The sequence below is a fragment of the Ursus americanus genome, chromosome 13 (assembly GCF_024610735.1).
Source record: "Ursus americanus isolate L20-20 chromosome 13, mUrsAme1.1.p, whole genome shotgun sequence".
Lineage (NCBI taxonomy): Eukaryota > Metazoa > Chordata > Mammalia > Carnivora > Ursidae > Ursus > Ursus americanus.
The window spans coordinates 70,890,676-70,908,702 of record NC_142139.1 but is presented as its reverse complement, the minus strand read 5'-3'; positions in this window follow the sequence as shown (position 1 = coordinate 70,908,702).

Sequence of the window (18,027 nt, the reverse complement as noted above, 5' to 3'; positions counted from 1 at the left end):
TTTCAGAGAGGAGTAACAATTTTGCATGTTGGCAAGATCAGCTCTGAAAGGACAGGACAGGGGGATTGGCTAGGAGACTGTGACCACAAACAGAGACCATGACTCTGGGGAGGAAGTCGGCCCCCAATTTGATGTGAGGAGAGTAAGATGGAGATGTCTAAAATAGCTCCTAGGGGCTGGCACCCAGAAGGAGAGCAAATTGGAAGTGCAACGAAATGGGCCCAGTCAGGGGCAGGTTGGGTGGGAGGGGTAGCACTCGGGGGAGCTACCTAGTGGTGGTTCAGGTAGCGCTTGTGGTGCAGGAGAGATGCGTGGCGGCCAGATAAGCATGGGAGTGGGTGGAGGTGAAGCCATCCAAGAGAACCTTGGTCTGGTGAAGGGGTGGGAAGAAAGGGAGGGAAGACACTGCGACAGGACTCTGGGAGATTGCAGACATGAGCACACCCAGCAGAAGAAGAGGAGCAGGCAGAGTTCCTAGGAGATACTGGACAGCGAACTTAGGGGAGAGAGAAGCAGGACAGAGTAATGGCTTAGGTCTCAGGGGTTTCAGAAGATGAGTAGCTGAGTAATTAAAGCAACGGGGAAGGCAGATGAGGTGTGGGCTGCACAGAGACATATCAGGGGTCATGAGGAATGGCAGTTTAAAGAGGAAACAAGAAATAAAGTTAGAGATGAGAAGCTAGGTGATCTTCCAGGAACTTCACTAAGAAGGGAAGAGCAAGGTGCTGTATCGTGGTGGAAGGAGAGCTATTTCCATCAAATTTGATAGTTTAAGTTATATAACAGTGGCTCCTTGTGATAGGATACATGTCAAGTGCCCATGAACACTCATGTAACCTGAGAACCAGAACCTCACTAGCACCACAGTAGCAGGGGCCTGTGCTTCTCCCACCCGCCTTCCTCTCTACAGAGAGTGTTATAAGCTGGCCCCAGCTGGAGCAACTGTAAGTACCAGGAGGAAAGAACCTCTAAACAGGGTCCTGGGGGAGTGTGTGCCGGAGGAGGTGGGACGGGGAGAGCTGTGGGCACAGCAGAGATGAGTGAATAGGAAAACCATTCCTTGCCCTGAGCCAAGAAGACAGGAGGTGAGGGTTGATGCAGACTTGGATGGGTTGAAAGATAATGAGAAGAGGGAGCTGGAGGAGTTTATACCAAATACCCCCATCTTCTCTTGAATAGAATCATCACAGTAAGTGGACCAGTAATGAGGTGAGGACCTTGAGGAGAGTGAGCTGACCAGAGACACAAAAAGCTGTTGCCAAGCAGAACTGAGGGCCTGGCTGGTGGATCTGTAGTAGCTCCACCCACCCAATGATAAAATTCCCTCCAAGTGCTCTCAGCAAGCCAGGTGAGCATAGCTGGATTGACACAAAGTGCGAAAGTCATCAGGGCGAGTCCAACGGGAATGAATCCAGGTTCTCAATAAGCAAGGACACTGATAAGACTTGGGTTGAACTGATGCACCCCAGGATCTTGGCTACCCAAAGAATAAGATGCCAGAGAGGAATGGGGGCTGGCCTGAGGGCAAGCGGGAGGATCAAAGGATCTCAGTTCTAAATGAGGTCAAGGATCAGATGACACAGTAAAGCACGCTGACGTAAGTGTCAGATGAGTGCTGTAAAATGCTAATGCAGCTTGCATTTGGCTTTGACACGTATCAGCTGTGTGGCCTTGGACAGATTTTTTAACATCTCTGGACCCCCATGAACTTACTCATAGCAATTCCTCTCTCAGAGGGTTGTCACAAGCCTTAAAGCAAAGATCTGTGTGAGTTCATCGTAAGCTGTGTGCAAATGTCAGCCATGATGACTCAAGCAGGGAGGCCAAGAAAGTTTTTGGGTTTCAGGCAGGGCTGAGACCCAGCAAACCATTCCTCCTCGTCATTCATGTGGCTGCTTTTCCCTCACTTTGCCCTTGTCCTTCCAACATCTCGTCTTTTTGTTTCTGACCAATCTCTACAACCTACTGGAGTCCATTTGAATTCTAATCCAATCCTCCAAGGTGCCCCTCCAGCCTCAGCTGGGTGTCATCTATGAAATTAATGAGCGTGCTGTCTCATCATCTAGTTCATTGCTGGAAACATTAAATAGCCCAGGGCTCCAGACTTCGAGGTGCTCCAAATGGCCTCCACAAGTCTCCAGGTTTTTTCTTTGGAGACAGTGGAAAGGCAAATACTCTTCACCCTGGATTCTACCATAACTTTCCCCCTCACCTCCACTGTCACCCACAAAGATGGTCTTTTGGTGAGGCACAAAAGACACCCTATGTTTTGCAATAAAAATCAAGCTCCCTGCACTTCCCTGAAGACCACTCCACTTCTACCCCCTTCTTTAGGAGACCCCAACCCACAGCCTTGACCCCAATTCCTGCCTAGTGGCCTTCCTCTAAGGGCCTCTGAAAAGTCATTCTCTCAGTCCATGATGTATAGTGTAGAAGCAATAATTTGCCACTGACAGGATTCTTGGAATCTGGCTGGAAATGGCTTGAAATGCAACCCAGGACCATGAATCTGCCTCTACCCTCCTTGGCTTATAGGCCAGTTCTGAGATCCAGACCCAGGAGCCTGCACACTTCTCCTACCTGCTGGCATCCTTCTTCCCTCCACCTCTGTATGGTTCTCAGACAGCACCCAGCATTCATTCAACTTTTATTGATCACCTATGAAGTACCAGCCTCAGGCATAGGTACACAGCCATTAATGAAACAAGCATGTCTTGTCCTTATGGGTACTTCAGTCCAAGCTCTCCTCTGATGTCCCAACATGGTTGTCCTCCTCAATTCTAGTTGACAAATCCTACACTGATTTCTTCCCCTACGTGCTTGGGAAAATCACCCTCAACTGCTCATCTTCCATTCCAGCTCTGGCTCCTGGCTCACCCTAAACTCTTCTACACCGTCCTTGTCCCTTCCCTGCCCTTTTTATTTTTCACCATTTCTTTATCTTGTGCCTAAGCAGGCACTCTTTCCCTCTTTTATAGCTCCTATCATCTCCCACCTAAGCCCAGCCAACCCTCCTTCTCTTTCCCTTTCTGTCTCCACCTTTCCCACCTCCAACTAATGAACGATTTACATTTAAAAAGCAACCACTTTGTAATTTTTTGTGGCTCCAAAGGGGTCTGGCTTTGGTACTTCTACAATTGAGTAGGATGTTTGGCACCAGATTCTGCTACCTTAGTGTCTCACATCTCAAGACAGGAGATCCAGGCTTTTGCTGAGAGAATTTGGGAACTATATCCCAAAATTCCCTTTATGGGGGATCAGATCCAGTGCCCTAGGGGTCCATTGGCTCATCAGTCACTCAAAAGTGACATGGTACTAGGCCCTGGGAATCCAGAAATGATGAAGACGCACTACTGTGCATAAAACTAACATTGAAACAGAGACGTTAACAAAGGCTTAGACACAGCACGGAACAAAGGAATTCATTTTTTTTCTTGAGGAAATCAGGAATATTTCATAGAGGTGACACATAGAGACAAAAAAAGCAAGTGAAGAAAGTGTAAACAGTGACCCTGTTTTTGACTTGGCAATCTGTCAGCTCTGCAGAGAAGTCCTTTTTACTTGCCCTACTGAGCACACAGAGCAGCCAGAGATGTGTGTGTGTGTGTCCGTGTACAACCCAGTAAACAGGTTTACGTGTGTGCCAGTGTGTGCTGGCCATGGGACAAGGGGCTGATGTCAGAGTTTCCTTTGGCGAAATGATGGAAGAGGTGGAGAGGGATGAAACTGTAGGGCAAAGGGCCACGGCCAAGATCTCTGTTACCTACACCTTTGCGGCTCTCCTATACTTTGTCCTCATCTAACTGACAGCCTAGTGGAGACCTTACCCATTCTGCCTTCTGAGCACCTCCTACATCTGTGTACTTGCCCCCCCTGCACTGCACTACCTAAGCCGGACCCTCATGGCCTGCCACCTTGATTACCGCAACAGTCTCCTAACCGGCCTCCCCACCTCCAGTCCAACCTCCTTCCGAACTGTTCTCCCCACAGCAGCCATGCTGTCTAAAGCACTATCAATATGCTTTCCTTCTTCACTGGCTCCCCAGGTGCCCTTTGCTTAACGAGGCTCTCAGTATCTGCAGGTACGGCCCCTGCTGATCCCTCCAGCCTGGTATCTCACTCCTCTTCCCACAACCCCAAGCTTGATGGCCCAGCCATGCTCCATTATTCTCTCCTACCTCCATTATTTATGTGTTCTTACTCCTTCCTGAAATGCCTTTGCCATTCCCACCCCTGACCTCTTCCTTGCATGCTGACCCATGGTCAACCTTGAGGTCTTAGCCCAGGCTTCCTGGTCCCTTTCCTGGCCCCAGTCTGGGAAGGTTGTGTGCCCCCATCACCACGGGATAACATGAACACGTGTTCAGGCATCTGAATCCCATTAGACCATCACCTTGGTGCCTGTGTTGGGGACCATTGTATCTGCAGCTTTAATCAGTACTCGTTAAGTCAGACGTGCTCAATGTTTATTGAACCACCACATGTTCTGTAACTCCTTGTAGGGCCCTTCCTTCGTCATTGGCTTCCCAACTAAAATGAAGCATTTCGGTGGTTTCTCCTAAAAAATCATAGAGTCCAAAGCTACCAGGACTGGGAGGACTTTGGAAATCACTTAGTTTTAGATATGAACAGAAGGAACTGAGGACCAGAAAGCAGTGAGTCCCCTGAGGCTGTAGGGGGAATTATGAAGATTATTGTTCTATCATTATGTGTAGTAATTACTGGGAACTGCCCACATCCCGCACAACTGCAACCCCCAAAGAGCCCTGTCTGTTACTGAGTACAAAGCATTTTCTCATCCTCATCTCATTTGCTGTTTGAACTCCACAACTCCTACAGAATTGGTTGGGTAAGTGATCTCAGTGCCCTCATTTTATTGATTAGGGTATTGAAGCTCAGAGACCCCAAGACAAAAGCCCCAGAGGAAGTGTCCTCTGGATCCATACTCCTTGTTCATTTCCCTTGCCACACTGCGGTTGGTTCTTTGCCCTTTTCCCGCAAGAGAGTAAGATCCCAGCAAGGACTAGGATGATGAAGCCAATGCTATGTTACCATGGCAGCATATCACCAGGATGCTGACAGGGTAACAGCCCAACAGATCTGCGGGAGGAAAGGTCCCAGCTAAAGCTGCACTGTGTCCAGAGCTGCGAGAGTGAGCAGGCAGGCAGCAGCTCTCAAACTTGCCAACCATCAGCCAGGTGCTTGACTTTATTTAAGAAAATTATTTTTCATTTGGTCTCATGGGCAATGGACCACGTCCTGCCTTTTTAAAAAGAGATTGGGAAGCTGGAGCTGACCTGACATATCCCTCCAGTTTTCCTATGCGTACTTAAACATTCTGCCAAAACTAATATCTTTATTCCTAAAACCTTCAATTCACGTAGGGTAAGCAGCATCTGCCTGTGCTGTATGGAGCATGCACTTCAGCCTTTATATTACCCAGAGGAATGAGCTGCTATTATGAAATCATTAAATTAATAACTTGGTAATATAGGCAGATATATAAAACAATCTGTTCATAGAACAAAAGAAATTACTACGTTCCAAACATTCATAATTTAATTTAACAGCAAATTAAAGTAGCATACATAATTTTAGCCTCAAAATGTCAATAGAATTATGTAAATAGAGCACCAAGTCCTACTGCTCTGTGTGTGTGTGTGTGTGTGTGTGTGCGTGCACATATGCACACAGGTGTGTAGTTGTGTATGTGACAGGAGGGCGGGGTGCAGGGTTGACATTTACCTCCTGTAGGCCTCTCTTCTTCACAACAGAGAAGCAATTGACAGAAATAGATGAGGTACCCAGCTTTTAATTAAGAATTTATTAAACATTCAAAGAGCTATAGAGGAAAAAAGCTAGCAAGGCACTCTGCTAGCTGCCAAGATTGGGTGCTGAGCAAACAGTAAGAGCTGCAGAGGAGATGGTCCAGTGGGGCTGTGCCAGGGCTCCCTTGGGAAGGGCAAGCATCAAAGGCCACCAGGCCTAGATCATAGGATCTTAGAGAGACTCCATATGAGTACGGAGATGAACAACGGAAAGACAAGCTGCTGACTAGCATGGAATTATCTCAACGGAATGACCAGAACGGGGAGCTCTTCTCCTGCCCCAACATTTGGCAAGAACTAACGCCCCTACCCCAGGCAGCTCTGAGGTAGGTAAGGAGTAAAGTCTCTGGTCCATTCTGGTCAACTCCACAAACCACCTGCCTTGTGTGAACCAAAGGGAATGAGGTGGATATGAGGCTGTGTGAGGGACAGTGAGTCATTCTATGGCAGGAGTTCCTGACCCCTCTCCCTGGAAGTTCAGCAGGCAGTGGTCACTGTTAAAGCAGGAACAGTACAAAGGGTTTCCTATGTAAGCTGACTTTGCTTCCTCCACCCAAGCTTTTCTCACCTCTGAGGTATCATATCTGTTTCATGAATTGTTTTCTAGGGACAATGGGTATCCCAGTCTCATGGATTTGCAACACTGCAAGGGACATGTGAAGTTGGTAAGTTCAGCCCTGCTTCAAAACAACAAAATACACATGTGCACATAAACAAAATTTGGAACATAATTTCAGGGGATTCACATATCCTATTGATGAGCCCAAAGTAAAGAATCTCTAGTCTGGCTGAAGACATTCATTAAGTATGGAACTATATGTATAAAGAGTAATGTATGTCTAGTGCCAAGTGTATGAGACAGAGAGTAAGACAAGAATTCACAGAAGGCTCCCTGGAGGTGGGAAAACACTTGAACTTGAAGGATGGCTAAGTCTTAGATAAGGAGATAGGAGGAATAGATGGAGCCAAGATTAAAAAACAAAAATAAACAAACAAACAAAAAGCAAGCATGAATGCATGAAGGATGATGAGTGTTCTGTGGATGAGGGTAGAAGAGAAAAGAAGGCATCCTATGGGGAAAGGCCCTGGATAACACAGGTTTGTAAACATAAGCATATGAAACATTTATCCTCTTAGAAATATTTATTTTCTGTGTGCATGAATGGTGAACTAGAGGAGGAACAAGTAGAACCAGGTAATCCAGTCAATAAACCATATTAGTAGTTTAGTAGTTCAGGGGTGAGGGGAGAAGCAACAAGACTAAGATAGTCTAAAGAGGCGTGGGAAGGAGAAGACAGGGAGACACATTATGAAGATAGCCCTGACAGGACTCTGGAACTGTTGGGGGATCAGTCTGCACAGCCCACCTGCTGTAACAAAACCCTCAAAATCTAAGTGGCTTAACACTTCTCACTCACATCACAGTACGATGTGGGTGAATGTAGGGACTTGATCCATGTAGTCATTCAGGGACCCAGGACCCTTTCGCCTTGTGGTCCACATTGTCCTCACCAGATGTGTCTCCACTCCACATATAGTAGGAAGACGAGGGAAGAGAAACAGCATGGAGGGTTTTATAGAAGCTTTTACTGCCAGCCCAGAGCATAGTAAACATCCCAGAAGGGGGTGTTCTTGTCCCATGTGTTCTTGGCCAGAGCTCATTAATGTAACTGCTTAGAGGCTGGGAAATGTAGTCTAGCTGCCCAGAAAGATAAAGGAAACAATTTCCCCATTTCTTTGGCTGCCTATGAAGACAGGAAGTCAAGAATGACTATTTTCAGGCCTGGGAACTAGAAGATTGATGGGACAATTGATACATATAAGAAAATTCAGAAGGGAATCTACAAGGATCTGAAGCTTGGCATTGTATATCCATATGTCTAATTAACCCAAGAGAATAATAAAGTAGATTTGCTCAGATGTATACTTGCAACATTATCACGATAGTTTAGCATAACAATGTGACTCTTTCTTACATGATATAGGAAGTAATGTAGTTAGATATGACAAACACAAAAAATGGCAACAATAGATAACTTAGCCTTCATCAAAACTAAAAGCTTTCATGCATCCAAGGACACTATCAAGAGCGTAAAAGAGCAACCCACAGAATGGAAGATAATATTTGCAAATTATTTACCAGATAAGGGATTAATGTACAAAATATATAAAGAACTCCTACAACTCAACAACAAAAAACAAACAACCCAACTCAAAAAATGGGCAAGGGACTTAGATAAACATTTCTTCAAAGAAGATAAACAAGTAGCCAGTAAGTACATGGAAGGATTTTCAACATTACTAGTCATTAGAGAAATGTAAATCAAAACCACAATGAGACAACTTCACACCCATTAGGATGGTTATTATTAAAAACAAAACAGCTTTTTTCATGAGTTGGCCAACAGGTATCATGAAAACCACCACTAAACCTAAACCAAAATGGGAAAGGAAAATATTCCTATCAATATCGCCATCATTCAGGCAAGTCAACCACTGCTGGCCATCTGATCTATGAATGGGGTGGGATTCACTAAAGAACCACTGAAAATTTTGAGAAGGAGGCTGCTGACGTGAGAAAGGCTCCTTCAAGTATGCCTGGGTCTTGAAAGCTGAACGTGAACATGATGTCACTACTGATGTTGCCCTATAGAGATTCAAGATCAACAAGTATTATGTGACCATCCGACCTTCACTGATGCCCCAGGACATGGAGACTTTATCAAAACCACGATTACAGGCACATCTCACACTGACTATTCTGTCCTGGTTGTTGTTGCTGGTATTGGTGAATTTGAAGCAGGTATTTCTAGGTAGGAGAGACCCATGAGCATGCCCTTCTGATTCACACACTTGGATGTGAAACAACTAATTGTTGGTGTTCACAAAATAGATTCCATTGAAACACCCTATAGCCAGAAGAGATACAAGGAAATTGCTAAGGAAGTCAGCACCTACATTAAGAAAATTGACTACAACCCCAACACAGTAGCATCTGGGCAGATTTCTGGTTGGAATGGTGACAACACTCTGGAGCCAAGTGCTAACACACCTTGGTTCAAGGGATGGAAAGTCACTCATAAAGGTGGCAATGCCAGTGGAACCACACTGCTTGAGGCTGTGGATTGCATCTTGCCACCAACATGTCCAACTGACAAGCCTTTGTCTGCCCCTCCAGGACATCCACAAAATTGGTGGTATTTACTGTCCCTGGGGCCAAGTGGAGCAAGGTATTCTCAAACCTGGCATGGTGGTAACCTTTGCTTCATTCAGTGTTACAACTGAAGTAAAGATGGTTGAATGCACCATGAAGCTTTCAGTGAAGCTCTTCCTGGGAACAATGTGGGCTTCAAGGTCAACGAAGTGTCTGTTAAAAATGTTTGTCATGGCAGTGTGGCTTGTGACAGCTAAAACGACCCACCAATGGAACCAGCTAGCTTCACAGCTCAGGTGATTATCCTGAACCATCCAGGCCAAATCAGTGCTGGATATGCACCTGTGCTGGATGGTAACCCAGTTCACACTCCTGGCAAGTTCGCTGAATGGAAGAAGATTGATTATTGTTCTGAGAAGAAGCTGGAAGATGGACATAAATCCATGAAATCTGGTGATGCTGCCCTCATTGATATGGTTCCTGGTAAGCCCACGAATGTTCAGAACTTCTCTGACTATCCTCCTCTGAGCCATTTTGCTATTTGTGACATGAGACAGATGGTTGCTGTGGCTGTCATCAAAGCAGTGGATAAGAAGGCAGCTGGAGCTGGCAAGGTCACCAAGGCTTCCCAGAAGGCTAAATGAATATTAGCCCCAATACCTGCCACCCCAGTCTTAATCAGTGGTGGAAGAGTGGTCTCAGAGCTGTTTGTGTCATTGGCCATTTGGTTTAATAGTTAAAGATTGGTGAATGATAATGTGAATCATAAAACCTTCATTAGGAAAGGAGAATGTTGTGTGAACCATTTGTGTGTGTGTCAACTTTAAGTTATTAGTTTTTCAAATCAGTACTTTTTAATGGAAACAACTTGACCAAAAATCTGTCACAGAATTTTGAGGCCCACTAAAACAAAAGTTTAATGAGAAAAATGAAACAAAATATAGCAAGTAACATGTTGGTGAGGATGTGGAGAAATCAGAACACTTGTACATTGCTGGTGAGAATGCAAAATGATGTCACTACTGTGAAAAACCATATGTTGGTTTCTAAAAAAATTAAACATAAATTTATAATGTGATCCAGCAGTTCCACTTTTGGGTTTATACACAAAAGAACTGAAGGCAATGACACGAAGAGATATTTGTACACCCATGTTCATAGCAACCGTATTTACAATCACCAAAATGTAGAAGCAACCCAAATGTCCATTGACAGATGAGTGGCTAAACCAAATGTGGTTTGTGTATACAATAGAATATTATTCAACCTTTAGAAGGGAGGAAATTTGCTACTATATGGATGATCCTTGAAGACAGATGCTAAGTGAAATAAGCCAGTCACAAAAGGACAAATATTCTATGATTTTATTTACATGAGGCTCCTTGAGTGGTCAAATTCATAGAGACAGAAAGTAGAGTGGTGGTTGCCAGGGGCTGGGAGGTGGGGGGATGGGGAGTTAGTGTTTAATGGGTACAGAGTTTCAGTTTGGGAAGATGGAAAGTTCTGGAGAGGGATGGTGGTGATAACTGCATAACAATGTGAGTATACTTAATGCACTGAACTGTCTGCTTAAAAATGGTTAGTACATTTTATGTTATGCATATTTTGCCATAATTTTTTAATTCCAGTATAACATACAGCATTATATTAGTTCCAGGTGTACAACATAGCGATTCAACAATTCTGTACATTACTCAGTGCTCATGATGATAAGTGTGCTCTTAATCCCCTTCACCTATTTCACTCATCCCCTCACCCACCTCCCCTCTGGCAAACACCAGTTTATTCTCTATATTTATGAGTCTGGTTTTTTGTTTGTCTCCTTTTTCCTTTGTTCATTTGTTTGTTTGTTTCTTTTTTGAGAGAGAGAGAGCATGGGGGGGTAGCAGAGAGAGAGGAGGAGAGAGAATCATAAGCAGGCTCCACACCTAGTGCAAAGCCTGACTCAGGGCTTGATCTGATAACCCTGAGATCATGACCTGAGTTGAAATCCAGAGTCAGATGCTTAACTGACCGAGTCACCCAGGAGCATCTCGTTTTATTTCTTAAATGCCACATATGAATGAAATCGTGTAGTATTTGTCTTTCTCTGACTGAGTTATTTCACTTAACATTATACATACTCTCTAGATCTATCCATGTTGTTGCAAGTGGCAAGATTTCATTCTTTTTATGGCTGAGTAATATTCCATTTTATATATATATATATGTGTGTGTGTGTGTGTGTGTGTGTGTGTGTGTGTGTGTGTGTGTATTCATGTATCCACGGACACTTGGGCTGCTTCCATATCTTGGTTATTGTAAATAATGCTTCTATATCTTTTCAAATTAGTGTCTTCATTTTCTTTGGTTAAGTACCCAATAGTAGAATTACTGGAGCATATGGTAGTTCTATTTTTAATTTTGTGAGGAACCTCCATACTGTTTCCCACAGTGGCTGTCCCCGTTTGCATTCCCACATCCTCGCCAGCACTGCACTTGTTTCTTGTGTTTTTTATATGAGCCATTCTGACAGATGTGACGTGATAGCTCATTGTGGTTTTGATTTGCATTTCCCTAATCATTAGTGATGTTGAGCATAATTTTTTAAAAGAGTAGCATGGGTAAGTTCATCTTTCTAAAAATGCAGACTCTGCCAAAATGTGATTAGCCTACACATCCTCTGTTCTGAAGTCCTCTCAACCATACGTCTGCTTCAGGTAAGCTCGTCATCTCTGTTCATCCCCAAACCTTCTCCTCCTGGCTCTTCGTCTCCATCCACATGCACACATACTTCCGGGAGCCAGGTGAGAACCTCATTGTCCTCTCCTCCTTTTCCCTCCTGTGAGCCTGCAGGTCCACAGACAAGTCTCTCAAATCCATCCTCCCCTCTCCTTGCCATGTCCCCAGGCACCGCTTCAGTTCTGGCTTCATGGAAGTTGAGCTCTGTGTCTCCTACTGGCAGCAGCAAGAGCCTCCGAGCGGGTCATACTGCTCGTGTCTCATCCAAGCGTCCTTTCGTCGTGGGAGTCTCCTGACACAGGCCATGGTAGGCTCTGCCTTCCTGTCAGGTAGGCACTATGCAGAATGCGCACCTTACTTCACCTGCGCCCTCGGCAGGTGCACTTCCTCCACCCCATTTACAAAGATGAACATGAGGATTGGAGGGTGTCAGCCACTATGTCAAGGTCACATAGCTGACAAGAGGCAAAGCTAAGATTCTCACCAGAGCCATCAAACACCAATTAATAATAACGGCTAGCACCAACTCAAGGCTAGCTCTGTGTACAACATGGTTCTAAGTCTTTTATACCTGAGAGTTCACGTAATCCTCACAACAACCTCACAAAACAAGACAGTTATCATCCCCAGTTTACATTTGAGGCCACTGAGGTGGAGAGAGCTTAGATAACTTGACCAAATTAACCCAGCTAGCAGAGTGGAACCAAGATTCAAACCCAGTCTGGTCAAGAGTATGACCATGTAGGGCATTCCCCTCCTCTAAAACCTGCAGAGTAGACATCCCCTCTGTAGCCTGGGAACCAAAACCCAGCCCCACATGGTCACATTCAACCTTCCACCCCCATTTAATGCTGTACCCAATGAGATAAGGCGCCCAGCACCTTACACTGCTCCTTCATCCTGGGGTGTCCTTCAGAACCTCTCCACCCATGAATACTAGGTTAATCTTTACAAAGTTCCATCGACTATCACCTGCTCTGGATACCCGCCCTGATCAGGACCTGTTTAAAATTCATTCATTCAGGGGCTCCTGGGTGGCTCGGTTAAGTGTCTGCCTTTGGCTCAGGTCATCTCTGGGTCCTGGGATCCAGCCCTGCAGGGCTCCCTGCTCAGCGGGGAGTCTTCTTCTCCCTCTCCCTCTGCCCCTCCGCCCTGCTTGTGCTCTCTCTCTCCCTCAATCTCTCTTTCTCAAATAAATAAAGTCTTTTAAAAACATTCATTCATTTGACCAAATTTATCAAATACTTTCTGTAGCCAATCTGTGTGCCAGGTGCTGGGGATACATTGGTAAATGAGACAAAGTGTCCATCCTTAAAATAGTGCCAAACAAGTGCCGTCATTGGGTCCTATTCATGGATCCTTGGATTATCATAAACAATTTATGTGTTTATCTCCGTCACAACATAGTGGGCTCCCAGGGTCAAGGTGACATGTTATCAAGCTCTATGTCCTCTCCTTGTACCTTGATCTTAGTAGATAAACTCAGGAAATGTGTTCAGTGAATCAATGTTTGAATGACTCAGTGGATCCCATTTAATTATAAATCTTATAAAATAAAAGCTGTGCTTTCTGGAAAGACTGAAGCCTAAGAATGCCCTTCATTTTGAGGTTTAAAGCAAACTCCCATGATGAGTCATGAGCTAGGGGAGTTGACCGGCCTCATGCTCTGCTAAGTTTGCTCTCTCACTGTTAATACTGTTCATTTGCACAGTGGTCAACAGTTTACAAAATATTTTCACATCCATCTTCTCATTTGATTCTCCATGGTAGGGAAACATAATCTTTGGCATTGGCTTGAAATTAATTTTCTATATGTCCATAAGCATGTTTTGATTACTCCTTGTTAAGTTGTCAAACCAAAGAAGTCTGTTGAAAATAAATAATGTCCCTAGAGGAGTAATTTGGAGAGGCCTGGCTTAGAGTCGTGGAACAGGGTCTTCATCTGTTCACGGGGGACTTCACGGAGCCATGCTGAACTTGGCACAGGGTAAATATTCAATAAAGATGATAAAGGTAAAATGTTATAAATAATAACAGCAAGGCAAGAATTAGGTTGTGTTAGGTTTGAGTGACTTTCCCAAGTCATCAAGTGAGTTTGCCTTAAACCCAAAATGAAAGTCATTCTTAGGCCTCAGTCTTTCCAGAAAGCACGGTTTCTTACAGAATCCTACCCAGTCCCCACTCAGACCCTAACTCAAGGTCTTGACCAAAGTTCCACACTCAAAAACGTACCCCTTCCTTGCTCTGAGTGGCTCATTCAGAAGTTCCAGTTCAACATTCGCATTTGAAAGACATAATGTTTTCCGCAGGTTTGAAATTAATTTGCTGTAATTCACACTAGTGTATTTTGATTGCTTTTGATTAAGTTTAACAAACTAAAGAAGTCTGCTGAAATTAAACATCAAAGTAAACAGTCCCTTTTCTAACACTCCTTGTGCATAATTATCAGCCTTGTCATTCTTGCTAAATATATCCATTATGTGACAGCCCCTATGCCTGGGTAGTGGTAATTAATACAGAATCCCAAAATCAATTCCAGAGAAATCCTCTAAAATCAAGGAAGCTCATTTGCATAACTTCTAAAATGCATGAATGAAGTGTTTTGAAACGGGGATGAAAAGAAAGGGGCTTTCACAGGTCAGAGTTTCCGTGTAAAAATAAATAAATAAAGCGGGCTGCATATTTAATATTGGGTTTGTCGTAAAGAAAAAAATGGGTCTTTCGTGGAAAGTGTGAATAAACAGGTAAATGGCTCTTTGGAGCCGTCACTTGGCAGAAAGCTTCACCAAAATTAATGGCTAATAATTAACCACCCAAGCGACTAATGTGTTGAGAAAAGTTCACAGGCAGCTTTGTTACATTGCCGAAAATGATGAAAATTAAAGTTAATATCACTTTCTTAAATGTGGTGAAATAGTTTAAATACTTTTATAAGGGGAAAAAAAGACCCTCCTCATGCCTCCATTTGTTTGCTTATTTTCATCCAGGGAAATACAGGGAAAAAAACACCAGCTTTGGAGCAGCTGCGGAACTCTGCTCCTTAGAAGCTGAGTGACTTGGCACAGGACGCAAGCTCCCAGAGCCTCAAGGTCCCCACTGAAGGATAGGGACAACCCAGCTCTGTCTCTAGCTCCCTCTGAGGGTTGCCAGGGAGAGGGGAGTGCTTGGTTCTTCTCCATGCACATCAATTATTAATGATAATAAGAAGAATATTTATCAAGAGCTTATCAGACCCCATGCTAAGCACTTTTCTTACATTCTCATTTTTAATCCTCACAATAACCCTAGGAGAAGGTTGCTATTAGTATCATCTTTTTCTAAAATTTTAACAACTTTTCTAATGAGAAAACCAAGGCTTGGAAAGGGCAGCCAGCTCAGTGACAAGGTTGGTTTCTGAACACAAGGGCTGGGTATTTAACCATTGCATTATGGGATGGCCCTGGGGGAGGTACCGCCAACCTGATGTGCATGGAAGCAATATAAGGTCTGCAAATATAAGCAAAACAATTTGCATATGTGCATTTTGTGGAAGAGTGTCCAAAATATTTATTTGATTCTCAAAGGAGTCCTTGACACCCAAAAGGCTAAGGGGCCCTGTGCTAGATGTTTGAAATTGAACCAGACCCAGTAAGTAACCTAAGACTGCTTTGCTATTTGAAGTGCAGTCCAGCATCAGCATCACCTGGGAGCTTGTGAAAAAATGCAAATCTTCGGCCTCATTCCAGACACACCGAATCAGAAGCAGGGTCTTAGCGAGATCCCCCAGGAGATTGCCATGTCTCTAATCCTGCCTGAGGGAGCAAGGAAGGCTACCTGAAAGAGGTGACACATGAAATTAGCCCTAAACGATGAGAAGGAATCAGCCAAGGGACAAGGGGTGGGGAGGGATTATGTAAGCAAAGGTGTAAGGAATTCAATCACAGGTGATAATCAGAAAGTTCCAAGCAGGTTAAATTGCTGGTGTGTACGGTGTGAGGCCTGGAGTTTGAGAGGGGTTTGGTGAATAGGATGGGTCAGACCACCCTAATATATGCTTGGAATGTATGCAGATGAGAGGGGGAGCCACTAGAATGGCTGCTGAAGCAGGAGCCTAAGGTGGTCCTTCGATTTTAGAAAACCATTCAGGTGGCAGAATGGAAGCTGGACATGGCCAACCCTATGGGCATTACTGAGAAGGACTGGCTTACCACCCTCTCATCACTCCTCTAGCCCTTGTACCCCCCATCCCACACCACACTTATCCACACCATGCCTTCTTCTGTTCCCCAAACCTGTGACCCAGGAGTCCCTCTGTACTGTGACAACACAGGTGAGCAAGACCACAACTGATAATATGTTAGATGCCAACTCCCTGAGATCAGGCTTGTGACTGCCAATCTCCAGTCGCAGAGGAGTCCTGGGGCTCTGTAAGTGCTCAGTGAGGGTTTGCTGCAGTGAGAAATACTAATGAGATTAATTCAGTGTTCTGTTTGGGCAGGAGCTTCTGACTTTTCATAGGACCCTAGGGTTTCAAAGTGCAGAGCAAGATGGACGATGTGTTGCTCCTGCAAGTCTGTCAGAGTGAAGGAGACTGGGACAGAAGTTCTGTTGCAACGCACTTGGCCAGGTAACAAGTTCCGTGAACTTGAGACTGAAGGAGGAGAACCATGAGCTGTGTGCCCCCACTCCTCAGAGGCTGCAGTCAGAGAGGTGGAGGCTTTGTGGGCCATTTTTCCTTCCCTTCTTGGCCTCTTCCCTGGGTTCCCTCATGCTCATGCCCATTAGACAAGCAATTATTAGGCTTGTAGAGGACAGAGAGAAATAAAGAGAAGTAAGTGGAAGCCTCAAGGAGCTTGCATTCACACTGAGGAAAGAGCAGAAAAATAGAGTAGTGCATGCCCCACCCCCTACCCCAAGGATTCTGCACACAATACCTTCGCCTGCTAGCTCCCCTGAGCTGCCTTTGAGGCTGGCTTCAAGGCTCCTGTGTTCATCTGCTCTGCTGCAGGGATGGGGAATGTTAACCCTGAGGTCGGCTGCATCACTGTGAGGTTGTTACCCAGCACTGTGCCCTGGCCTGCCCAGAGGGGCACCCCTCTCTAATTCACAGAAAGGTACCCTGTAGGTTAGTGAAGCCAGGCCTCCTTAAAGGCCAGTTCAGGACTCTCTTGGAGAACGAAGGTGAAGAGGAGTTTTCACTCATGTTGTGAATGCCTGATGTGGACTGTGCACTGTGCTGCGCGCTGTACAGGTAAAACCCAAGTTCATTCTCATAGCAACCCAGAGTGCTGGGTTGTTTCTCTATTTGCAGGCTTGGAGAAGCTGTGAGTGGCTGAGGCGTGCAGCTGGGATTCAGCCTGGCTCCATCCTGCTCACAGCCCTTCTGCCTTCCCCACCCCGGCTGGACCAGAGTCCCCGGGGTGCCAGCTCCCACCTCCCCTCTAGCTGCCATTTCCTATTCCCTCTTTCACACTAAACGAGAAAGTAAAATCAAAGAGAAATAATAAGCATTTAAAAACGACCCCATAAAAAGACAACCTTAAAAGCAGTAAAAACAAAAGCATGGCTTTAAAAAAACAATTGGGCAAAATCAGCACAGGGGGACCAGCCAAGAAGATTAATCTTAATTTTTAAATCTCAAACAATAAAACCATGTGGAGAGGCAAGTCAGAGGCCCAGTGCAGGAAGAACACGTTTTATTTTTTTTTTAATTCAAATTCAATTAGCCAACATATAGAACATAATTAGTTTCAGATGTAGAATTCAGTAATTCATCAATTGCATATAACACCCAGGGCTCAACACATCACGTGGCCTCCTTAATGTCCATCACCCAGTTATCCCTTCCTTACACCTCCCTCCAGCAACCTCAACTCTTTCCCATAGTTAAGAGTTTCTCATGGTTTATCTCACTTCTTCACATTCTGTTTTTCCCTCCCTTCCCATATGATCCTCTGTGCCGTTTCTTATATTCCTCATATGAGTGAAACCATATGATAATTGTCTTTCTCTGATTGACTTAGTTTGCTCAGCATAATACCCAGTTCCATCCCTATCAATGTAAATGGTAAGAGTTCATCCTTTCTGATGGCTGGGTAATATTCCATTGTGTGTGTGTGTGTGCATGTGTGTATCTCACATCTTTTTTTTTTAAGATTTTATTTATTTATTTGACAGAGAGAGAGAGACGGCAAGAGAGGGAACACAAGTAGGGTGACGGGCAGAGGGAGAAGCAGGGAGCCCGATGTGGGGCTTGATCCCAGGAGACTGGGATCACAACCTGAGCCACCCAGGCACCCCCATACCACATCTTCTTTATCCATTCATCCGTCGATGGACATCTCA